The following is a 9,822-nucleotide window of genomic DNA, read 5'->3' on the forward strand; positions in this document are numbered from 1 at the left end:
AAGTGTGAATAAAAGCAATCTGATTTTTCTTCCTTTTGTAAGTCTTCACCTCATTTCCTCGTTTGTTCGTTCCTTTCTCTTTTCCTACTTCCTTTTAGCTTATCCTTCTGCAGTGTTGCAGGAGACTTTTCCCAAAGAAAGTTTTCTGAGGCATGTCAGCTAATTAATTATTTTTCAACATGATTTCTATATCTGACCTCTGATCTCCTGTCAGCCCTACAAAATATCTTGTTGCATTCCTTATTCACCCGGAAAGATTCTGGGAAGAGGTGACTAATTGAAAAATGGAGAAAATGACATTGTCTTGAGACACACAGAGCACATCAAAATGATTCAGAGCCAAGTTCTTGAACCCAGTGCTGTTTCTCTTCCATGTACAGAAGCCCCATGGGAACCTGGTACATCTCCTGGTTCAGTAGGAAGCCTCATTTAGGTAAAGGCAGCAAGCGAAGACTGTTTCACTCCTACGTGCTGCATGTTAAAATCCACCTCTCTCTCATCACTTTTACTCCTGGGTTCCCAAAACAAAGGCCTGGTACCGCCTGACAGGCATCACTTATCTCTGACTGAGCGGGCTGGCGATGATTCTTGCCCATCGCTGACGCTATAAATTAGCTACAACTGGTGTTTGAAGGTGAGGTCGTGCACCTGCTGCCCTCATTTGGTGATCAGAGACTCTTCCAAAATACACTGCTTTCCCTCTTGTCCTCCGTCCATCCTAGAAACACACATTCTTTTGATTTCTGAGGGTCTCTCTGATGCAGTGTGTTGCAGTGTGTTGTTGGATATTTTGCTATCCTGGTTTTCCATTTGATAAAATAATTGAAGTGACATAGATGCTATGAGGCATGGGGGAGGGTGGATAATTTCCTTTACAAGGGTGAAAAATACACCCTCCAACTCACTATAAGTCATAGGAAGTGATGTCTTTTTCGGTGAAGTGCAGTTCTGCCCATAGTGGGGAATAAGTGTCAGCAACCACCAGCAATGGCAATATAAGGATGGTAGGGCCAACTTTATGTGTGCCTTTCAAGGCTGCATGCTTTAATAATAACAGTTTCCCTTTCCGTGGTGGTGGTCCTGATACCATGACCAAAACTCATCACACAGACAAGAAACTGGGATCTTGCTTGCTATGGGCTGAATTCCATCATGACTATGTCTCTTGCACATTCAATGTATATTGACTCTATACACATGCCCAACTAGCCCAGATTCCCTTGTACACACACAACATTCAGTGTTTCAACAAACTGAGCACATCTGTTGAAGCTATAAGGGATCCACTCTTCCAAATTTTTGCTTTTTGTGTCCACCTGGAGCAGGATGTTTCTCACTACAGAGGTATGAAATGGGAATTTTTTTCTTTCTTATGAATAATAAATAGAATCATGAAAGCAAAAAAGAATATAACAGGATCCTGCCACTGGAGCTGACATTTACTTACCAGAAGTAAAATTATGTTTAAAAAATCAATATGCTTTGTGAAACTTTCCATATTTTTAATTCACTTGCAAGAGATAATTAGCTCATATATTTACATTAGCCTGCTGAATTTTATTTAGCAGTTTTTTAAGGCGATCACGTGCTATTTTATTCCTATATCAGTTTAGTCACTAATACAGTACACAGAGACAGACCCTCTGCCCCCCTCGCCCCCCCCCCCCCCCCCCCGCCCCACAGAAGGCTGCTTAGGGCTCCGTTTCCAGACAAATGATCTGGATAGTTTTCTCTCAATGCCATGCATGACTGTGCCAGTGAATCTGTAACCTCTGTTAGGGAGGGGACGGAAGATGAGAGGAGGAGGGGGCAGAAAGACAAGGGCCTAAGGGAGAGTTTGGAATCTGGAAATTTCACTTGGCTTCACCCTGATTGTGGGTGACATTGGGTGAGTGTACGTGGCCTTGTTTCTTCCTTCTCCAATGGGAACACCACACATGATGGGAAAGCCTCGCCAGGCAGGAGTTCTTTCTGGAACACAAGCATTAGCAGAGAGGGGGCTCAGAGGACATGGCATTTTCCCTTATGAACAAAGTTTAAGTTCAAAGTTTTATATAAGTGAAAATATACCATCTTTTGGAGGGAGGAGGAGGGAGGGGTAAATTTTCTTTATCTTGTTTGATTTGTTTCTCAGAGCATCCCAGGTGGGGAAAGGTCTGGCTCACTGAGGTCTTGGTCTCGCCTTTCAGTCTTACATTTGATTGTAAGGTTCAGTTACAAATATCATGCAACATCTTATTGGTATTTAAGGGAATGTTATTTCTTTTTCATTTTTTCCCTTCTTCCTTTATGTCTAGTGAATTTCAGATCCTTCTCTCTTCTCATCACCATTCCTTCCTTCATTTCCAGGGTTTCTCCATTCCCCAGCAGAGAGCTTGCGTTCTTGCCTTTTCTGAGCCTGGTCAGTCCTTCAGGGACCAGCCCGCAGCCACAGCCCATCTTGCATGAGAACGTTCTTGCCGGCACATTTTCAGCAGGCAGGGCACACCATGACCGCGTCTATATTGGGGAAGGGGGGGGGGAGGACAAGATTGTTTACTTTCTCAGAAGGCTAAACATCTCGGCTGGGAGTCCTTGACTGTGTGCTTAAGGACACAGACAGAGAGGGCAAAGGCCAGCAGAAAGTGCTTCTGCCAGGGCGATTTGCATCTGAGTTCAATTCAGCTCTGCTCTAAAGAGTCTCATTTGAATACACAGTACATTAGCTCCACTCCTGCTTCGGATCCAATATGGGAAATACATGCATGGCTCAGTAACCTCTCCCCCACCTAAGTCCAGACAGCTGGGGAAGAGGGTGGGCAGAGGCTCCAACAACTGCAGAGAAACCGTATTGCAAATGAATGTCTTTTCATCAGCTGCCTATGTATCCCTCAGCTGCACTATAATAGGAGATTTGCATATTTTTTCTTACTAATGGAAATAAATATAGGATGAAGATTTTGTTTAGTCCATTAAAAAACACTGCTTTGCCCCTCGCGCTCCAGAGCTTCTGAATATGCAATGGGAAGAAATGGTTTGTTAGACTAAAGGAAATCAGAAGAGTTTCAGATGACATGTCTACCATTATCATCTGTGTGAAGGACTGCAGCTAGGAATCACCTCCAGAAGGCTTTCTGGCAAAAAATTAATAAGTAGATTTATAATACAAGGCTATGTGAATGTAGTCATGTAAAGGACCACTGATCTAAACTAAATCAGCCTGCAGAGAGCCCTAAATTATGCACAAGGTTGAAATGGCATTAACGCACATTGTCTATTCCCTTTCTTTTTAGTTTTCATGGGAATTCAGATATACCTTGCGATCTTTGTGTACGTTTTCTTAACCCCTTGTCTTCTTTTGGCCTGAGAAGCAAAGGGTAACTGAAGGATGAGAAGGTTTAAGTGTGTTAGAAGGGTGGCATTGACGAATGTTTGTACCCTGGGACAGTTCTTCATCTAGCCAATGTCTATAGATGTAAAATGCAATAATAATAAGGTAATGATATTGACATTTTTTAAACAAATATGCCAGAACTTGTATATACCCCAGAGTTTTATCGATGCCATAAAACCAGTCACCTTAGGAGGCTGAGTTTTTGTCATTTTACCTTTTAGGTTTTTTTAATAAATTTATTTATTTATTTATTTATTTATTTTTGGCTGGGTTGGGTTTTCGTTTCTGTGCGAGGGCTTTCTCTAGTTGTGGCAAGCGGGGGCCACTCTTCATCGCGGTGCGTGGGCCTCTCACTGTCGTGACCTCTCTTGTTGCGGAGCACAGGCTCCAGACGCGCAGGCTCAGTAGTTGTGGCTCACGGGCCTAGTTGCTCCGCGGCATGTGGCATCTTCCCAGACCAGGGCTCGAACCCGTGTCCCCTGCATTGGCAGGCAGAGTCTCAACCACTGCGCCACCAGGGAAGCCCGCTTTTAGTTTTTAACAGTGGTTTTTGTTTTGTTTTAACACCACAGTGGGAATTGCTACTAAAGCCCACAGTATTTTTCTATTGAATATTGTCAACGGAGAAAAATTTTTTGTCATTTGAGTGTGGGTTTGATTTTTGCAAACAGTCAAATACTATCTGAAGCCAGGATAACTAGTGAACAGGCAACTAAGTATTAGTTTAAATATGATCTTCCGTAAGTTTGGCTGTAGCAACACAAAATGTCTTCTGAGCTGAGTTAAGTGCCTGCTGGAAAATGTAAGACGTGTGGAAATTCACACTCACTGTGCCTGACAGTCCCCTGGGCCTTTAATAAAAGAATTGTAGCATTAGAAGAAATCTTGGAGGTTACGAAATTCAAGCCCTTAGTTGAGAGAAATAAAAAGGCCACAATGGTAAAATTTTATTTAAAACAATGTTTTTTTCTTGTCTGTAGAAGTTTAAGTAATTACAATTTTGTTTAGTTCTTAAATACTGCGAACATTCAGATATTGTGTGTGTGTGTGTGTGTGTGTGTGTGTATGTGTGGTCAGTGATTGTGTTTGTATTTGTAGGACGTACTTCCAGGGTATCGGTCCCACTCTCAGCTAATTTCCTTACTTTGGGACTGTCTTCTTGCTCCACATCTAATTCTTGAAAGCACAGATATGGGATCCTGCTGTCCATGTTGGGAGGGTGACACCTGCCCTTGGAGACAGCTGATTGGACCAACAGTAACACCTGACCCAAGGCAGGCCAATGAAATCCTCTCTTTGGGAATTTGGAATTGGCACTTAGGGAGTTGTTCAATATGGCTAGATCTAGAAGTCATAGAGTCAGGAACTAAAGTTTTCCTCATGGACCAGAGAGCCAAGAAAGCTGGTCTAGGGAGAAAGAAAAAGTAATACAGAAGACATAAAGAAAAAGGTAAAAATGGGATTAAGGGAGATAGCACTGCTCATGTACCTTGTCTCTCGTTCCCAGTTAGAGACTTCCTGAAGCTTGAAGGCTCAGGGTATCACTGCTCTTAGCTTCCTTGAGGTAACACTGCATCCTTAGGTGATGTGTTTTTAATGTTTATTTAAGTTAGATTGAGTCGGCTTGTTACTTGCAACCCACTAGATCATACCCAACAGATTAGGCATATATATCAATTCCCAAGAGGGAACTGAATCAGCCAGGATTCAGGATTTGGCTCTCAGGAGCCAAAGCTCTTTCATGAGGACCTGATGGGTTCTCTGAGAGAAAGGAGAATGGGACAAAGGGTCAGGTCCTGGGCCAGGAGACATGAGTCATCTGCCAACCGCAGCTTTCCAGAGAACACCACGGGGGAGCAGGACTCCCTGTGAGGTATGAGAGAGTTGAAGCATCTGGACCATGGCACACTGATTGATGATTGTGGGAAAGGGACAATTTTGAGTGTGGCCTGCATGGTCCTGTGAAAAGTCCTTATCTGACACAGCCCTGGGGAAGCAGGGAAAAGCAACTATAGCATTGCCATTCTCCTGTACTCAACTCATTCAGGGGCAGCCCCACCTCCAACCCCACTGCCTAGACTAGAAGATAGAATCCAAGCCCTTAAAGCAGATGCACATGGAGTAGTACCTGATTTCCATCTTCACTCATCTTCCAGCTCATCCAGCCTTATGCTTTTTGAGGCAGAAGCACAAAACCACTAGCTTGCCCCTCCCTCACTGCACGCCTCCATGCCTGCACAGGCGCAGTTCCCTCTACTTGGAATGCCCTGCATACTCCACCTCTGCTTCTCCATCCTAGCTCCCTACTCTCTTGGCCTAGAAAATTCCTACTCGATTTTTCAAACTCTCTGTAACAGTCAACTCTGGGAGGCCTTCTCTGGCCTTTCTCTACCCCAGGATAGAATTAATCCCTTTTCTCTGAACTAGTTCAGTACCTTATAAATATTTCCCCTACTCTCCTCTCTTGCACTCTATTTAATGATTTGTTGATGTGTTTTCTTCCCAGCTAAACTGTGAACAATGTGAAGGCAGGAACCATGTCTCATTCACTTTTGAATGTCCAGCAACTAACAATTAGTGGGTCCACAATGACTACCCTGTAGCAGATGCTCTGGTAGCTAACACCTTTTGTGTGTTCAGTACATGTGGAGAGAAATGAACTGAAATTATGTAAAGTCATCTTCTGCGGAGGCTCTAAAGTATTTGTTACAGAGACCTCCCTTACCTCAGTGAAAATGACTATTGAAACTTCTTGCATTTTTAACTATGCTGCCTGCTGCTTCCCCAGGAGGTTAAGTGGATGTTCCATACATGAGAGCTATTAGGAACTATGTTGCTCAAGAGGTTGATTTGTGTATGAGGGGCTCCTACGAGTCCTGGGGACCATGATAGTGAATGCAAATGTCAATAATGTCCCCCTGGTTCCTATGAAGCCTCCTTAATACAACTGGAAGAGATCCTGCACTGGCACAAAAGTCCAAAAACTCTATGAAGTAGGAATGATGTCTGTTTTCTGTTCAACATTTTATGCATAGTGTCTGAATACAAACAAGGCAGCCAATAAATATTCATTAAAAATAAAGGATGGGAGAAATGGAGGGAGAGGAGGAGGGAGGGAGGAAGGGAGAAAGAGGAGAAGAAAGGAGGGACTTTAGAAGGAAAGGTTTTAATTACTTGTGAAAAACTAAATTCACCCTGTAAAATAAACCACGTAGAGCGAAATCACAGTTAACTTAAGTGTAAACATCCATAGTAAATGGTAAATATTGTAGAGAATGCTTCCATTGTTTAGCACGCACTATCCCTTATCAAGGTGTTGGTAAAGGTCTTCCTTTAAGTGGTGGCATCAGGCTATCATCAAGATCACTGTGTGGTCCTATATCTCCAGCCCAACTTTCTTCCTTGAAGATCCCACCCTGGCCCTGGTGCTTTGGTGTTTATTTCAAAAACCTTTCAGTTACGCAGCTTGAATAACTGAACAGTTTGTCCATAAGCTTCAGGAGTTCCTCCTGTAGCTTGCAGAGTTCAGTAAGTTTACTCATACAATGGCTAGTTTACTCAGACTTGTTCTTCCCCCAAACCATATAACGCTGGAGCAGTGGGAGTCCCACAAAGCTATATAGTTGCCAACGAGCTCTCTTCTCTAAAAAATCTCCTGCCTTTGTACAAAAGAAGTGGCTTAGACATTCTTGGCTTTTGGAGGGCACATGCGCCCAAAGAATATCGTTGAGGCTGAGTGTGTCCCCTCCACTGAAATCCTCTTTCTCCTATAATTATTTCCTATCTCATTTTCAAATCTTACCTCGGCTTTAGAGCAATGGTTTAAAGTGATAACGGTTCAATAAAACATTATCATAAGTTTTTCCAGTTAAGTGTTTTGTGGTAGCCACAGATGCCTTAGATCATGAAATGGAACCATGGAAGGTTCCAGCTAAAAGGGTGGTATGGAAGGTAACCTAATTATTTGTGTCAAATAAAACCCTTTATTTGACAATGAACTTAACTCAGTCTTTGAGAAGCTAAGGGACTTAACTAAAACTACAAATGAAGCCAGTAGCAGAGCGAAGAGAAGACTTTCTGTCACCTGCATTTTGGGCCAGTTGTCCTTTCTATCATGCTAGGTAGGAAAAAGGTAAGGAAGATTAAGTGGTACTTGGCATGACAGTGAATGAGACCAAAGTCAAGTTCTTCTGATGCCTTAGACTGAAGAGACCTGAAGACGAAGGTTGACAATGTTGTAGAGTGGTGAAGGGAAAAACCTTTGAATTCCGATTTGGATTCTCAATTCCAAGATTTAATAGTTAAGTGACAATGGGGAAAGTGGACCTTTCTGATCCTCAGTGTTTTTATCTGTAAAAGGAGTGTAATAAGCGTGCCTACAGCAGACAGCTATTGTGCAAACTAAATGATAATGTATGTAAGCAATTAGCACAATGTCTACACATAGTAAGTACTCAAAAATAGCAGAAATGTAGCTCACATTGAACTTGGCCTCATCCTATGTCCTCAACAATTGATCAAGAAAAAGAGAGAACATATATATTTAATTTGTGTGGTCACCAAATGAGTGTGTGACCTGGGGGGAGCAGGAGAAGGGAGCTGTGAGTCTGTGGGCCCTCAGTCACTCTCAGCTCCTACGTGCCTCTCATACCACAAGCATCTCCTTGGCCCTCAGGAGATCTTTAAAGTATGTATTTGTTACATGCCATGTCCTTTGAATGTCAGCCAGCTACATCATCTGGTGCACACATTGAAGAAACACCAGTCTGCTCTGACGCTGGAAGAATAGCTCATTCAGAGTTGTGGTTTCCTGAACTCCAGCATGACTTCTAAGAAATCAAGAAAAATTTTGATGAAATATCATTTTTGCCTTAGGCTTTTACTTGCTATTCTCCTTCCTTCGTTAGATACACTGGCAACTTAAATATCATCATCATGGTGGTTATCATTATCATCGCTAATGGTTCTATTGTCAGTCTGGAAATTCACTCTTTGGCCATTGTGCTCAGAGTTCCCTCAAAAGAGTATACTTAGAAAGTCTCCCTGCTTCACACCCTGTATAAGCAGAACCCTCCCTAGAACCTCTTGGGGAGGGATGCAGGGGGTCTTTCAGGCCCTTTCAGTCAGTCAGCATATACCTTGTGATTAATTCCAAGGTCCTGTGCAGCCACCCAGGGACAGGACTAGGGGAAGGATAGTGACATACTTGTCTCAGGCACAAAATTTAAGGGGGCACAAAAAACTCAATAGAGAAATAATATCTTTATGCAATATTTTTTTAATTAAACAAAAAATCTATGGGGAACAAAATTTCAAAATATTAAATAAAGATAGGATCGGTGATTTTTCCTTTTGCCTCAGACCCAAAATAGCTTGACCTGGCGCTAACCTCACCTTCCTGGGTCCTTCACCCTTCTCAGCACACACACCAAACATGCATTGACCCTTCGGAGCCCCTTTGAGTGATTGTGGAATCACAAAATCAGCTCAGTTTAGTCATTTACTTCACAGATTGTATTCTTCTATGCCCGGCACTATTCTAGATGCCTGGGATATCACAGTGAATAACCAGGTAAAACCTTTGCCTCGATGGGGCTTGCATCTAAGTGGGGAAACAGACAATAAAGAAAGAAATGAAAAAATACACATAGTATGTGAGGTGCATTAGAGCAGGAGGATTGGGGATTCTATGGGCGGAGCTAGGAACTGAAAGTTTAAATAGGATGCTCAGGGAAGGACTCACTGGGAAACCAACTATTGAACAAAGACCTGAAAGAGTGAGGAAGCAAGGGATGGGCTACCTGGAGGGAAATCATCCCCTGCAGAGGGACCCACAAGTGCAACCTTTCTGGAAGTTGTTGTTCTGGGTAGGGGGTGGAGGTTAAAAACAGTAGCCTCCCTGACAGAACAGAGGGCTTCATGTAGGTAAGTGGTAAAAATCCATGCCTGACAGCACTGGCAATAAAGACAGCAAACTCAATGACAAAAAGGAAGACTCTAGTTTGGGTGGATGGGTGGATACCTGAAAAAAAATGCGGGTTCAGAAAGGAGGAAGGGCAGTTGGTGGGTGGCCCATACTATCTGCATTAGAAACTCATTATCTAGTAAGAATGTGAGATGAGGTAGATTCCCAGAAGCAGAGATCTCCGTATGGAGGTTATAGTGTTGACAAGGAAGGAATAAAGAAGAGTATCTGAGTTTAAGGAAAACGGGAATCTCTACTCACTTTTTTGCCCCTCTTGGTATGTAGAAATGGTGTCTAGCCAACAGTCAGAGGTGGAGCAAACAATTTCTGATCTGCACTTCAATCTCATTACAAGAAAACCATTAATTACTCTAATGGCTAACAGAGCTCTTGCTTGTGCATATAACATTTGTCCTAAATCATAGTATGGAGTAATGGGCATGGAGTCCAATTGGAATGTCTTGAGGTTTATATCAGCAAGATG

At 42.7% G+C, this 9,822-nt stretch overlaps 1 long non-coding RNA gene across 1 annotated transcript; it reads left to right on the forward strand.

Annotated features, from left to right (window-relative positions):
• The first annotated feature begins 1,752 nt into the window (after positions 1 to 1,752).
• LOC309662669 lies at positions 1,753 to 4,333 on the forward strand. Its single transcript, XR_014264878.1, has 2 exons — positions 1,753 to 3,594; positions 3,908 to 4,333. It is a non-coding gene; the product is annotated as an uncharacterized lncRNA (long non-coding RNA).
• Positions 4,334 to 9,822: the final 5,489 nt, after the last annotated feature.

This window comes from Balaenoptera physalus, assembly GCF_965194825.1.
Source record: "Balaenoptera physalus genome assembly, chromosome: 6".
NCBI lineage: Eukaryota > Metazoa > Chordata > Mammalia > Artiodactyla > Balaenopteridae > Balaenoptera > Balaenoptera physalus.